This window comes from Canis aureus, chromosome 6, assembly GCF_053574225.1.
Source record: "Canis aureus isolate CA01 chromosome 6, VMU_Caureus_v.1.0, whole genome shotgun sequence".
Lineage (NCBI taxonomy): Eukaryota > Metazoa > Chordata > Mammalia > Carnivora > Canidae > Canis > Canis aureus.
Window position 1 is genome coordinate 45,452,055 of NC_135616.1, and position 16,520 is coordinate 45,468,574.

At 40.6% G+C, this 16,520-nt stretch overlaps 2 protein-coding genes across 8 annotated transcripts in view; one reads left to right on the plus strand and one right to left on the minus strand.

Annotated features, from left to right (window-relative positions):
• Positions 1 to 16,520, plus strand: part of LOC144316013 (uncharacterized) — a 54,955-nt gene that overhangs the window by 34,044 nt on the left and 4,391 nt on the right. The gene's annotated exons all lie outside the window — the stretch shown is intronic.
• CATSPERE (catsper channel auxiliary subunit epsilon) overlaps positions 1 to 16,520 on the minus strand; it is a 198,482-nt gene that overhangs the window by 21,113 nt on the left and 160,849 nt on the right. The window lies entirely within an intron of this gene.

The window sequence follows — 16,520 nt, forward strand, 5'->3', positions numbered from 1 at the left end:
CCCTGCTTTGTCACCTGGTAGCAGGGAGAAAGAATTGAGGGGGGAGGAAGGGCACAGCAAGGGTCCTCTGGTGTCATTTAATCAACAAATATTCATTGGGTGACTACTGTGTGCCAGGGAATTAAAACACAGCATCATTGTGATGAGAATGGAGATGTTCCAGAACTCCTGGAGGACCCTGCTGGAAGATGGGAATGAGTGTCAGGGGATTGGCAGCAGTGAGAGCTGAGGTGGGGCTGGAGAAGCATAAGTGGTCACCAACTCCCAGGAACCACAGTCATGAACAGCTCATGCCCAGAGAACTTGTGATGACTTTCACCCGCAGCAGACCTCAGCAGACAGTCCCGCATGGACAGGGTGCCCAATCCCTGGATGGGATTTAACCTTTTAGCCACCCCCCCAATCCTCCTGGAGGTGGGGTTCCCTCTGGGAACTCCACTGGTGCCTCCTGCCTACCCATGTCTAATAAAATGTATTTGAATCTTAAAAAAAAAAAAAGGGGAGACAGAAGCCCCATTGAGCTTATTCACCCCAAAGTCCGTGAGTTTCAAAAGAGATGCTACTTAATTGTTAAGATCATTTTCTTTTCTTGCTACCATATGAAAATAGAGGCTTGAGACCAAAGCTAAAATTCAGTTAGTGGCAAAGTTACACCTGTGCATAGCAGCACCTGCAATTGTTTTAAACATGGTCACATCTTCCTTCTCTGTCACTGCCAGTTTTTTTTGGATGGGATTGTCCCCCCCACCCCCCCGCCCCACCATAGATGGAAATCTCACTTAGGACTTTGGTCTCAGGCACTTGCTCCTGGGCTCTGACTCTTGGACTGTTACCCCAGGGTCTGATACATTCTCTTGCTTCGCATCTCTGAGTCTATCTGTAAGATCAGGGGTCCTTACCCACTGCCCACGTCTCTGCCTGACCTCAGAGTCCCTCCCCCTGGCTCTACACATCTTCTATACCTTGGGACTGACCATCCATTCCTGCTGATAAAAACCAGCTCTTGCCTCATTCACAAACTGGGCAGGAAATTTGTACACATCAGAAAGTGGTATCTGAGAAGGTATTTTATTTTCAACTTAATTCATTTTTAGAAATCATAAAGACATGAACTCAGGTGTGAGTAACTAGGGATTAGAATTGCAGTAGTCTACTTTCTAAATGGCTCAGGAGGAGGGTCAGAGGAAACTCTAAACTCTAATTAAAATTCTTCCCCCCCCCCCCCAAAAAAAAAATTCTTCCCACAGGAAAATGCACACACGTGTGTGACACACTCAATTTTGTATGCACTTTCGGAGCTTTGGGCCAGGCTTTAGCAAAGCTTTCATTCTAGGAACTTTGGAAGGTGCACCATCTTCTGAACGCCATCAGAATCTTGAATTATTAAGAACTAGTTGTAAAGCCATATGTTTTATTTAAATTTAAAAAAGATCTTCCTTGAACTAGGAGTTGACTTTGGGTGACACTCACAAAAGCAATAAGCTATAGTGTCATCTAGTGGCAATAAGGATAAATTACATGACCCATACTTCCTGGGTTTATAATGACCTTTGATGCTGCTTTATTTCATTGAGAATACGGACAAAAATACTTGCCTGTGTAAGCATGGCTTATTTTCATTAATGTTAACAAACAGGATGTGATACCAATAAAACCTGAGAAATTCAGAAATGTCACCAGCTGGCACCTAGCTTCCCTATAATTTGTAACTTCTCCATTGTGACAGTTCCACTGTTAATCCGTTGGACACACATGTTTTCAGTCCTGTGTGACCACCCAGCTAGCCCACGGTATCAGCCATGTCTCTTACTTTGTTTGGTGATGCTTTAATTGCTGAGTTAATTGTCCCAGGAAAATTGGAAGCAATGTGGGTCATTGAATGAATTCTGGTAGCAGAGACATAGTAAGTTACCCTGAGAAGAGAAGGACATGCTGCCACGTGGCTCAAACTAGTGCTGCCACTGGCCCCTCTGACCCCTACCCACCTCCTGCACCACCACAGCCTCTCACCTGCCCCTTGACCTCACCACACATTGGGCCCTGACTCTCTCTGATTTCCTCCTATAGGCAGTTCCCTCCTTGCCCAACATCCTGGATTCACCCAGGTGCTCTCGCCCGGCCTCCAGCATCTCACCCCAACCCTGGATGTCACATGATGCCTTCTACATTAGCACATATACTACCTGAGAAGCTCAAATATGTGGCATTGGACCTGCTTGTGGTGTCTTAAGTTGATTGAGCCTTTGGTGTTGCCTGATAATCCTTGCAAGGGTCCTTAGCCAGCTCTTCTCATGTTGCCCTCAGTGAGCCCTTGACGCCCTCCTCAAACACTGTGCTTCCAGTGTAGATGTGGCCCTTTCTGCTTCATGTAAGTAAATGGAGGCTGTCAGACATGACTGCTTTCAAGTCCTACACTCCTGTTTCCAAACCAGTCACTTCCTACATTTAGTTTTACTCTCCTCTAAGCCACCCCTACTCCCCCCATCCCAGGTCTCAGAGGATGAACTCTTCTTTTGTTAACGTTGCCACCTGGACCTTTGATCCTACTTCTCTAGTTTTCTTCACCTGGCTCCTATAGCTTATTTTATTTTAATTAGGAAATATTTAAATATGCAGGAAAAAACAGGGAATAATGTGAAATTGTTATATATCCTTTCCACCCAGGTTTTATACTTTACTTATCCATAAATCATATACAGTATTGCTTTATGAGTTTTCAAATATACATACATGATATTATACTGTAAGTACATTTGGCATCTTTATTTCTCCACTCAACATTTGCTTTTGAGATGGATTCTTAGAAGTTTCCAGCTTCTTGGTCTCTGATTTCCTCATCAGCAGCTCCCTTCTGGCTATGCTTCCTTCCCTATCCAACCTGAACTTCCTGGAGGACCTCCTGATTCCCTGTTAACAAGCATTTTAATTGCTGTGCAGTATTGCATTGACTAGCTATACAATGTATATATCCAAATTTTCACTATGTTTCATTATGTATATTTCACCACCATTAATAAAATCTATACTTAAAGACACCACAAACATTTCAGCCACCTGTCTTTTTCACTTGGTTTATGGTAAGATACCATGAGGTAGCAGGAAAAGTAGAAGGGTGTAATATCCTGGAAGCCAAGTGAAGAAAATATTTCAGGTAGAAGAGAATGATCAGCTGTGTAATTCTGGTTAACGAGATCAGATAGGCTGAGTCCTGAGGACTGGCTACTGGATGTAACAATACGGAGGCCACTGGTCACACTGGCTGTCAGTGCCAGTGGAGTGGTGGCAGTAAAAGCCTGTTGGGAGGGATTGAGGAAGAGCAGGAGGAGAGTTGGTGATAGTGTGTAGGAGTGAGACGGGTAGAGGGTTTTTTCCTGGTTTTATTTTTGGTGAGAAGAACTGTGGATTTCTTGACAATCCAGTAGACAAGAGAAATCTGATGATGCAGGAGAAGGAGGGGGGGGTTTCAGGAGCAAATTTTCTTAATTAGGACATTTAGCAGGTGGGGATCCAGTTCTCACACACACACACACACACACACACACACAGAAGCCTTAGATTTACATATGTTCACCTATGATGATAAGACAGGGTTCGTGGGGACAGTTCAGGTGGTGAAGTTTGAGGAAGATCTGACTGATGTCACTTGGACTCATTCATCTTCCTCATCCTCTCTTCTCATCTATCAGTTTTCAATTATCAATTATCAAGCCTTGCCTATTATAATCACTAATTTTTCTCATAAAGGATTCCTCTCTTTTGTCTGTGCTATTTCAATCATTTGGTTTCTTTCCTCCATGGACTACCAATACAGTTTACTACCTGTCTTCCTAGTTAGACTTGTTCCCCTGAAGTTCATCTGCTCACTGCTCCCAGAGAGGACTAATTAAAGCAATTATTTGATCATGCCACTCTACCATAATATGGACGGAAAGTCCTCCATGACCTAGACTCCACTGAGCTAGTTTCCCACTCTCTTGTCCTGACACTTCATGCCTCATTTTATGCCCCAACAGCATTACACTGTTTGAACATTTCCCTCCTCAAACCATCATTCTTGCTTGAAAGACTTGCCCCATGGAGTTCATTGCTACCTCCCCATTTCTCTTCTTCTCTCTCTGCCTTTATCTAAATATTTATTCTCCTTTAAGACTCAGTGGCTCAAATCAAATGCAAGTTTTCTGGAAATATTTCTCAAAGCCCCTCTCCCTTCTGCAGCTGGGTTGGATTCTTTTGAGTTTCCTTTTTATTATTCCATGTCAGCTCATATGTTTATTTAATTCATCAGACTCTTGAGCCCTTGAGAACAGAAATCCTGTTTTGTTTTTGAATTCCCAGTGCCTAGCATAGTAAAAGGTTCAAAGGTGTTTAATAATAATGAATTGAAAAGGAGAATACACTTCTCTGGGAGAGAACATTAAGATTATTTACCCCTGGAAGATTAAGACACTACATAAAATAAAAACAAAATAACAAGAAGCCTGGGATGATGGTGGAGTAGGAGGACTCTGAGCTCACCCCGTCCCATGTTTTCAACTTCACTAGTCCCAAGTCAATAAACAGAGAGCAATCCAAAGACTGGAGGAACAAACTAAATATAGAGAAGAAGAGATGTAGGAAACACAAAAGCAATAAAAATGAGTATTTCTGTAAAAAAAATAAGACAAAGAACTCACAAAAGACGGTATAAAATATAATAAAATATACCTAAAACATGGGGAGGAGAAAAGAATGGGTTCGAACTTAAACAACCACAAACTTAATATAGACTGCTATATGCAGAAGAGGTTATATACAAACCTGATGGCAACCATATATCAAAAACCACTAATAAAAATGTGGAGAATAAAGAGAAAGAACTCCAAATACGTCACTAAAGAAAATCAACAAAACTTGAAAGAGAGAAAGACAAGAAAGGACTAGAGAAAATCTTCAGAAACAGCCACAAAACAAGTAACAAAATGGCAATAATGACATATCTATCAATAATTCATTTGAATGTAAATGACTAAATGCTCCAATCAAAGGACACAGGGTGTCAGAATGAATAAAAACCCAAGACCCTTCTATATGTTGCCTACAAGGGAACTCATTTTAGAACTAAAGACACTTGCATGTTGAAAATGAGGGGATGAGGACACCTGGGGGGCTCAGTGGTTGAATGTCTGCCTTTTGCTCAGGTCATGATCCTGGGGTCCTGGTCCTGGGATGGAGTCCTGCACTGGGCTTCCCACAGGGATCCTGCTTCTCTCTCTGCTTATGTCTCTGCCTCTCTCTATGTCTCTCTCATGAATAAATAAATAAAATATTAAGAAAAAGAAGGAAAGTGAGGGGATGGAGAGATATTTATCATTGCAAATGGAAGTCAAAAGAAAGCTGGAGTCACAATACTTATATCAGACAAAATAGACTTTAAAACAAAGACTGGGGGAGGAGGGGCAAGATGGGGGAAGAGTAGGGTCCCCAAATCACCTGTCCCCACCAAATTATCTAGATAACCTTCAAATCATCCTGAAAATCTACGAATTCGGCCTGAGATTTAAAGAGAGAACAGCTGGAACGCTACAGTGAGAAGAGTTTGCGCTTCTATCAAGGTAGGAAGACGGGGAAAAAGAAATAAAGAAACAAAAGGCATCCGAGGGGGAGGGGCCCCGCGAGGACCGGGCTGAGGCCGGGGCGAGTGTCCCCAGGACAGGAGAGCCCCGTCCCGGAGACGCAGGAGCTGCACCAACCTTCCCGGGCGGAAAGGGGCTCGCAGGGAGTTGGAGCAGGACCCAGGAGGGCGGGGATGCCCTCGGGCTCCCCGGGACAGTAACAGACACCTGCGCCCCGGGAGAGTGCGCCGAGCTCCCTAAGGGCTGCAGCGCGCACGGCGGGACCCGGAGCAGCTGGAGGGGCTTGGGCGGCGGCTCCGCGGAGGGGGCTGCGCGGCCCGGGAGCGCGAATCCAACAGCGCAGGCCCCGGAGCACAGGGCGTCAGGACACAGCCCAGGATCCGGCCTCCCCCGGGACAGGCAGAGGCCGGGAGGGCCCAGGACAGCGAGGACGCTCCTGCCCCAGCTGAGCAGATCAGCGGCCCCGCCCCGGAGCCTCCAGCCCTGCAGACGGAGAGCTCCGGAGTTACTGCGGGGGCTGAATCCAGGGCTCCAGAGCTGCCGCAGCCACTGGGGCTGTTCCTCCTGCGGCCTCACGGGGTAAACAACCCCCGCTGAGCCCTGCACCAGGCAGGGGCAGAGCAGCTCCCCCAAGTGCTAACACCTGAGAATCAGCACAACAGGCCCCTCCCCCAGAAGACCAGCTGGACGGACCAGTTCCAAGGGAAGTCAAGGGACTTAAAGTATACAGAATCAGAAGATACTCCCCCTTTTTTTTTGTTTTTTTTTTTTTGTTTTCTTTTTGATTTCTGATTGCTTCCCCCACCCCTTTTTCCCCTTTCGTTCTTTTTCTCTTTTTCTTCTCTTTTTTTTCCTTTTTTCTTTTTCTCTTTTCTTTCCTTCTTTCTCTCCTCTCTTTTTCTCCTTTTCCCAATACAACTTGTTTTTGGCCACTCTGCACTGAGCAAAATGACTAGAAGGAAAACCTCACCTCAAAAGAAAGATTCAGAAACAGTCCTCTCTCCCACAGAGTTACAAAATCTGGATTACAATTCAATGTCAGAAAGCCAATTCAGAAGCACTATTATACAGCTACTGGTGGTTCTAGAAAAAAGCATAAAGGACTCAAGAGACTTCTTCTTCTTCATGACTGCAGAATTTAGATCCAATCAGGCAGAAATTAAAAATCAATTGAATGAGATGCAATCCAAACTAGAAGTCCTAACGACGAGGGTTAATGAGGTGGAAGAATGAATGAGTGACATAGAAGACAAGTTGATGGCAAAGAGGGAAACTGAGGAAAAAAGAGACAATTAAAAGACCATGAAGACAGATTAAGGGAAATAAACGACAGCCTGAGGAAGAAAAACCCTACGTTTAATTGGGGTTCCTGAGGGTGCCGAAAGGGCCAGAGGGCCAGAATATGTATTTGAACAAATCCTAGCTGAAAACTTTCCTAATCTGGGAAGGGAAACAGGCGTTCAGATCCAGGAGATAGAGAGATCCCCCCCCTAAAATCAATAAAAACCGTTCAACACCTCGACATCTAATAGTGAAGCTTGCAAATTCCAAAGATAAAGAGAAGATCCTTAAAGCAGCAAGAGACAAGAAATCCCTGACTTTTATGGGGAGGAGTATTAGGGTAACAGCAGACCTCTCCAAAGAGACCTGGGAGGCTAGAAAGGGCTAGGAGGATATATTCAGGGTCCTAAATGAGAAGAACATGCAACCAAGAATACTTTATCCAGCAAGGCTCTCATTCAAAATGGAAGGAGAGATAAAGAGCTTCCAAGACAGGCAGGAACTGAAAGAATATGTGACCTCCAAACCAGCTCTGCAAGAAATTTTAAGGGGGACTCTTAAAATTCCCCTTTAAGAAGAAGTTCAGTGGAACAATCCACAAAACAAGGACTGAATAGATATCATGATGACACTAAACTCATATCTGTCAATAGTAACTCTGAACGTGAATGGGCTTAATGACCCCATCAAAAGGCGCAGGGTTTCAGACTGGATAAAAAAGCAGGACCCATCTATTTGCTGTCTACAAGAGACTCATTTTAGACAGAAGGACACCTACAACCTGAAAATAAAAGGTTGGAGAACCATTTACCATTCAAATGGTCCTCAAAAGAAAGCAGGGGTAGCCATCCTTATATCAGATGAACTAAAATTTACCCCGAAGACTGTAGTGAGAGATGAAGAGGGACACTATATCATACTTAAAGGATCTATCCAACAAGAGGACTTAACAATCCTCAATGTATATGCCCTGAACGTGGGAGCTGCCAAATATTTAAACCAATTAATAACCAAAGTGAAGAAATACTTAGATAATAATACACTTATACTTGGTGACATCAATCTAGCTCTTTCTACCCTCGATAGGTCTTCTAAGCGCAACATCTCCAAAGAAATGAGAGCTTTAAATGATACACTGGACCAGATGGATTTCACAGATATCTACAGAACTTTACATCCAAACTCAACTGAATACACATTCTTCTCAAGTGCACATGGAACTTTCTCCAGAATAGACCGCATACTGGGTCACAAATCGGGTCTGAACTGATACCAAAAGATTGGGATTGTCCCCTGCATTTTCTCAGACCATAATGCCTTGAAATTAGAACTAAATCACAACAAGAAGTTTGGAAGGACCTCAAACACATGGAGGTTAAGGACCATCCTGCTAAAAGATGAAAGGGTCAACCAGGAAATTAAGGAAGAATTAAAAAGATTCATGGAAACTAATGAGAATGAAGATACAACCGTTCAAAATCTTTGGGATGCAGCAAAAGCAGTCCTAAGGGGGAAATACATCGCAATACAAGCATCCATTCAAAAACTGGAAAGAACTCAAATACAAAAGCTAACCTTACACATAAAGGAGCTAGAGAAAAAACAGCAGATAGATCCTACACCCAGCAGAAGAAGAGAGTTATTTAAGATTCGAGCAGAACTCAACGAAATCGAGACCAGAAGAACTGTGGAACAGATCAACAAAACCAGGAGTTGGTTCTTTGAAAGAATTAATAAAATAGATAAGCCATTAGCCAACCTTATTAAAAAGAAGAGAGAGAAGACTCAAATTAATAAAATCATGAATGAGAAAGGAGAGATTACTACTAACACCAAGGAAACACAAACGATTTTAAAAACATATTATGAACAGCTATACGCCAATAAATTAGGCAATCTAGAAGAAATGGATGCATTCCTGGAAAGCCACAAACTGCCAAAACTGGAACAGGAAGAAATAGAAAACCTGAACAGACCAATAACCAGGGAGGAAATTGAAGCAGTCATCAAAAACCTCCCAAGACACAAGAGTCCAGGGCCAGATGGCTTCCCAGGGGAATTCTATCAAATGTTTAAAGAAGAAACCATACCTATTCTACTAAAGCTGTTTGGAAAGATAGAGATGGAGTACTTCCAAATTCGTTCTATGAGGCCAGCATCACCTTAATTCCAAAATCAGACAAAGACCCCACCAAAAAGGAGAATTACAGACCAATATCCCTGATGAACATGGATGCAAAAATTCTCAACAAGATACTAGCCAATAGGATCCAACCGTACATTAAGAAAATTATTCACCATGACCAAGTAGGATTTATCCCCGGGACACAAGGCTGGTTCAACACTCGTAAAACAATCAATGTGATTCATCATATCAGCAAGAGAAAAACCAAGAACCATATGATCCTCTCATTAGATGCAGAGAAAGCATTTGACAAAATACAGCATCCATTCCTGATCAAAACTCTTCAGAGTGTAGGGATAGAGGGAACATTCCTCAACATCTTAAAAGCCATCTACGAAAAGCCCACAGCAAATATCATTCTCAATGGGGAAGCACTGGGAGCCTTTCCCCTAAGATCAGGAACAAGACAGGGATGTCCACTCTCACCACTGCTATTCAACATAGTACTGGAAGTCCTAGCCTCAGCAATCAGACAACAAAAAGACATTAAAGGCATTCAAATTGGCAAAGAAGAAGTCAAACTCTCCCTCTTCGCCGATGACATGATACTCTACATAGAAAACCCAAAAGTCTCCACCCCAAGATTGCTGGAACTCATACAGCAATTCGGTAGCGTGGCAGGATACAAAATCAATGCCCAGAAGTCAGTGGCATTTCTATACACTAACAATGAGACTGAAGAAAGAGAAATTAAGGAGTCAATCCCATTTACAATTGCACCCAAAAGCATAAGATACCTAGGAATAAACCTCACCGAAGAGGTAAAGGATCTATACCCTAAAAACTATAGAACACTTCTGAAAGAAATTGAGGAAGACACAAAGAGATGGAAAAATATTCTGTGCTCATGGATTGGCAGAATTAATATTGTGAAAATGTCAATGTTACCCAGGGCAATTTACATGTTTAATGCAATCCCTATCAAAATACCATGGACTTTCTTCAGAGAGTTAGAACAAATTATTTTAAGATTTGTGTGGAATCAGAAAAGACCCCGAATAACCAGGGGAATTTTAAAAAAGAAAACCATATCTGGGGCATCACAATGCCAGATTTCAGGTTGTACTACAAAGCTGTGGTCATCAAGACAGGATGGTACTGGCACAAAAACAGACACATAGATCAATGGAACAGAATAGAGAACCCAGAAGTGGACCCTGAACTTTATGGTTAACTAATATTCGATAAAGGAGGAAAGACCATCCATTGGAAGAAAGACAGTCTCTTCAATAAATGGTGCTGGGAAAATTGGACATCCACATGCAGAAGAATGAAACTAGACCATTCTCTTGCACATACACAAAGATAAACTCAAAATGGATGAAAGATCTAAATGTGAGACAAGATTCCATCAAAATCTTAGAGGAGAACACAGGCAACACCCTTTTTGAACTCGGCCACAGTAACTTCCTGCAAGATACATCCACGAAGGCAAAAGAAACAAAAGCAAAAATGAACTATTGGGACTTCATCAAGATAAGAAGCTTTTGCACAGCAAAGGATACAGTCAACAAAACTAAAAGATAACCTACAGAATGGGAGAAGATATTTGCAAATGACCTATCAGATAAAGGGCTAGTTTCCATCTTTCCAAGATCTATAAAGAACTTAAACTCAACACCAAAGAAACCAACAATCCAATCATGAAATGGGCAAAAGACATGAAGAGAAATCTCACAGAGGAAGACATAGACTTGGCCAACATGCACATGAGAAAATGCTCTGCATCACTTGCCATCAGGGAAATACAAATCAAAACCACAATGAGATACCACCTCACACCAGTGAGAATGGGGAAAATTAACAAGGCAGGAAACCACAAATGTTGGAGAGGATGCGGAGAAAAGGGAACCCTCTTACACTGTTGGTGGGAATGTGAACTGGTGCAGCCACTCTGGAAAACTGTGTGGAGGTTCCTCAAAGAGTTAAAAATAGACCTGCCCTACGACCCAGCAATTGCACTGTTGGGCATTTACCCCAAAGATTCAGATGCAATGAAACGCCGGGACAGCTGCACCCCGATGTTTCTAGCAGCAATGTCCACAATAGCCAAACTGTGGAAGGAGCCTCGGTGTCCATGGAAAGATGAATGGATAAAGAAAATGTGGTTTATGTATACAATGGAATATTACTCAGCCATTAGAAACGACAAATACCCACCATTTGCTTCAACGTGGATGGAACTGGAAGGTATTATGCTGAGTGAAGTAAGTCAATCGGAGAAGGACAAACAGTGTATGTTCTCATTCATTTGGGGAATATAAATAATAGTGAAAGGGAATATAAGGGAAGGGAGAAGAAATGTGTGGGAAATATCAGAAAGGGAGACAGAACATAGACTCCTAACTCTGGGAAATGAACTAGGGGTGGTGGAAGGGGAGGAGGGCGGGGGGTGAGGGTGAATGGGTGACGGGCACTGAGGGGGGCACTTGACGGGATGAGCACTGGGTGTTATTCTGTATGTTGGTAAATTGAACACCAATAAAAAATTAATTTATTTAAAAAATTAATTTATTAAAAAAATCAAATAAAATAAAACAAAGACTGTTATAAGAGACAGGGAAGGAAACATTATATGTTCTCATTCATGTGGGGAATATAAATAATAGTGAAAGGGAATATAAGGGAAGGGAGAAGAAATGTGTGGGAAATATCAGAAAGGGAGACATAACGTAAAGACTGCTAACTCTGGGAAACGAACTAGGGGTGTACAAGGGGAGGAGGGCAGGGGGTGGGAGTGATTGGGTGACGGGCACTGGGGGTTATTCTGTATGTTGGTAAATTGAACACCAATAAAAAAAAAAGGAAAAAAAAAGAGGGAAGCACCCTATATAATATTAAAGGGGACAATCCAACAAGGAGATAAAAATTGTAAATATTTATGAACCCAATATAGGAGCACCCAAAAACATAAAACAGTTAATAACAAACATTAAGGAACTAATCAGTGATATACAATACTAGTAGGGAACTTTAACACCCCACTTGAATCAATGGTTAGGTCTTCCAAACAGAAAACATATAAATAATGGCTTTGAATGGCACAGTGGACCACATGAGTTTAACAGATATGTTGAGAACATTCCATCCTAAAACAGCAGAATATACATTCCTTTCAAGTGCACATGGAACATTCTCCAGGATAGATTACATATTAGCCCAGAAATCAAAGCTCAACAAATTTATGAAGACGGAAATCAAACCATGCACCTTTTCTGACCATGATGCTCTGAAGCTAGAAGGCAACCACACACACACACACACACAAAATCTGGGAAGAGCACAAGTACATGGAAGTTAAATAACATGTTAGTGAACAATGAATGGGTCAACTAGGAAATAAAAGAAGAAATAAAAAAGTACACAGAAATGAAAATGAGAACACAACAACCCCAGACCTCTGGGATGCAGCAAAAAGAGTGTTTTTTTTTTTAAATCTTATTTATTTATTTGTGAGAGACACAGAGAGAGAGGCAGAGACACAGGCAGAGGGAGAAGCAGGCTCCATGCAGGGAGCCCGAAGTGGGACTCAATCCGGGGTCTCCAGGATCACGCCCTGGGCTGAAGGTGGCGCTAAACCGCTGAGCCACCCAGGCTGCTTACAAAAAGAGTTTTAAGTGGGAAGATTATAGTAATACAGGTCTACCTCAAGAAGCAAGAAAAATCTCAAATAACCTAATCTTACACCTAAAGGAACTAGAAGAACAACAATAAATAAAACCTAAAGCCAGTAGAAGGAAGGAAGTAGTAAAGATTAGAACAGAAATAAATGATATAGAAACTAAAAAAATGATAGAAGAGCTTGATGAAACCAGGCGCTGGTTCTTAGAAAAGATCAACAAAATTGATAGACCTCTAGCCAGAATCATCAATGGGAGAGAAAAAGAAGAGAGAGAGAAAGGTTTCAAAAATCACAAAAAAAAGAGGAGAAATCACAACCAACACCACCTAAATACATTTTTTTTCCTAAATACAAATTTAAGAGAATATTATGAAAAACCAAAATGCCAATGAATTGGACAACCTAGAATAAATGGATAAATACTTAGAAACATATAAAATACCAAAATGGAAACAGGAGGAAACAGAAAATTTGTACAGATCAATAAGCTGCAAAGAAATGAAGTCAGAAAAAAAAAAAAAGAAAAAAGAAATGAAATCAGTACTCAAAAACTTTTCAAAAACAGAAGTCCAGGAACACATGACAGGTGTTCTACCAAACATTTAAAGAAAAGTTAATATCTATTCTTCTCAAACTGTTCCAAAGAAAAAAAAAAAACAGAAAAGGAAGGAAAGCCTCCAAATTCATTCTATGAGGCCAGCATTACTCTGATACCAAAACCAGATAAAGAAAGCACAAAAAAGAGAACTACAGGCCAATATCCTTGATAAACACAGATGCAGAAATCCTCAACAAAATACTAGTAAACCAAATCCAATAATACATTAAAAAAAGTATTTACCACAATCAAGTGGGATTTATTCTTGGGTTGAAAGTCTGGTTAAATATTCACAAGTCAATCAATATGATACATCATATCAATTAGAGAAAGGATAAGAACCATATGATCATGAAGAGACACAGAAAAAGCATTTGACAAAGTACAACATCCACTCATGATAAAAACCCTCAAGAAAGTAGATTTAGGGGAACATACCCTCAACAAAGTAAGTTTAGATGGAACATACCCTCAACAAATAAGTTTAGATGGAACATACCTCAACAGAAAAGCCATATATGAAAAACCTTTAGGTAGCATCATCCTTAATGGGAAAAAACTGAGCACTTAACCCCTAAGGTCAGGAACAAAACAAGGATGTTCACTCTCACTTTTATTCAACATAGTACTGGAAGCCACAGCAATCAGACAACAAAAAGACATAAAAGGTATCCAAATCAGTAAGGAAGAAGTAAAACATGCACTATTTGCAGATGACATGATATTATATATATAGAAAAGTTGAAAGACTCCACCAAAAACTGCTAGAAATGATAAACAAATTCAGTCAAGTCACAGGATACAAAATCAATATACAGAAATCAGTTGCATTTCTATACACCAATAATGAAGCAGCAGAAAGAAAATTCAAGAAAACAATCCCATTTATAATTGTACCCAATATAATAAGATAATTAGGAATAAATCTAACCTAAGAGGTGAAAGACCTGTACTCTGAAATAAAACACTGATGAAAGAAATTGAAGATGACACAAAGAAATGGAAAGACATTCCATGCTCATGGTTTGGAAGAACAAATATTGTGAAAATGTCCCTATTACCCAAAGCAATCTACACATGTAACGCCATCCCTATCGAAACATCAACACTTTTCACAAAACTAAAACAAAAATCCTATAATTTGTTTGGATCCACAAAAGATCCCAAGTAGCCAAAGTAATCTTGAAAAAGAAAAGCAAAGGTGGTGGCATTGTAATTCTGGACTGCAAGTTAATATTACAAATCTGTAGTAATCAGAACAGTATGGTACTGGCACAAAAATAGACGCCTCAGTGACTCAGTGGTTGAGCATCTGCCTTTGGCTCAGGTAGTGATCCGGGAGTCCTGGGATCGAGTTCTGCATTGGGTTCCCCACAGGGAGCCTGCTTTTCCCTCTGCCTCTGTCTCTGCTTCTCCCTCTGTCTCTCATGAATAGGTAAATAAAATCTTTAAAAAATAGACATATAGATCAATAGAATAGAATAGAAAACCCAGAAATAAACTCACAATCATATGGTTAATTAATCTTTGACAGAGCAGGAAAGAACATCCAAAGGGAAAAAGACAGTCTTTTCAACAAATGATGTTGGGAAAATTGGTCAGTTACATGTAAAAGAATGAAACTGGACCACTTTCTTACACCATACACAAAAATAAATTCAAAATGGATTAAAAACCTAAATGTGAGGCCTGAAACCATAAAAATCCTAGAAGATTGCACAGGCAGTAACTTCTTTCACATCAACTGTAGCAACTTTTTTCTTTTTAAGATTTTATTTATTTATTCATGAGAAACACAGGGAGAGAGGCAGAGACATAGGCAGAGGGAGAAGCGGACTCCCTGCAGGGAGTCTGATGTAGGACTCGATCCCAGGACCCCGGGATCATGATCTGAGCCAAAGGCAGACGCTCAACCACTGAGCTACCTAGGTGCCCTGTAGCAACCTTTTTGAAGATATGTTTCCTGAGGCAAGGGAAGCCAGAAACAAAAAAACAAAACAAAAAAAATAACAACTATTGGGACTACATCAAGATAAAAAAACTCTGCACAATGAAGGAAACAGTGAACAAAGCTAAAAGGCAACCTATGGAATGGGAGAAAATATGTGCAAATGATGTATCTGATAAAAGGCTAGTATCCAAAATATAAAAGGACTTATAAAACTCAACACCCAAAAAACAAATAATCCATTTAGGAAATAGGCAATAGATATGAATAGATATTTTTCTAAAGAAGGCATACAGATGGCCAATAGATACATGATAATATGCTCAACATCACTTATCGTTAGAGAAATGCAAATCAAAACTATGATGAGATTTTATCTCATACCTGGCTAAAATCAACAACACAAGAAACAACAGGTGTTGGTGAATATGTGGAGAAAAAGGAACATTCATGCACTGCTGGTGGGAATGCAAAATGGTGCAGCCACTGTGGAAAGCAGTATGGGGTTTCCTCAAAAAGTTAAAAATAGAAGTACCTTATGATCCAGCAATTTCACTACTGGGTATTTACCCAAAGAATACAAGAACATTAATTCAAAGGGATACATGCACCCCTATGTTTACAGCAGCATTATCTACAATAGCCAAGATATGGAAGCTGCCCCAGTGTCCATGGATTGATGAATGGATAAAAATGTGGTGTGTGTGTGTATGTAAATATTCCATTATATATTATATATCCCATAATAAATTGTTTTCCATTATATATACACATATGTACATATACATATACATATATAAGATATATATATATAATAGAATACTATTCAAGTATAAAAAAGAATGAAATCTTGCCATTTGCAAAGACATGGATGGAGCTGTAGAGTATAATGCTAAGCAAAATAATTCTGTCAGAGAAGACAAACGCCACATGATTTCATCCATTTGTGGAATTTAAGAAACAAAACAAAAGAGCAAAGGAGAAAAAAGAGAGAGACAAATCAAGAAACAGTCTCTTAATTATAGAGTACCATCTGATGGCTATCAGAGGGGAGGTGGTCAGGGGAATGGGTGAAATAGGTGATAGGGATTTAAGAGTGCACTTGTGATGAGCACAGGGTGATGTATGGAAGTATTGAATTACTATATTGTACACCCTAAACTAATATAACATTGTATGTTAACTAGCTGGACTTAAAGACTTAAAACAAAACAAACAAAGGAAAAAATGAGGCTGCAGTGGGGGAAGAAGTGTCCAGGGCTGCCAGGAAAAAT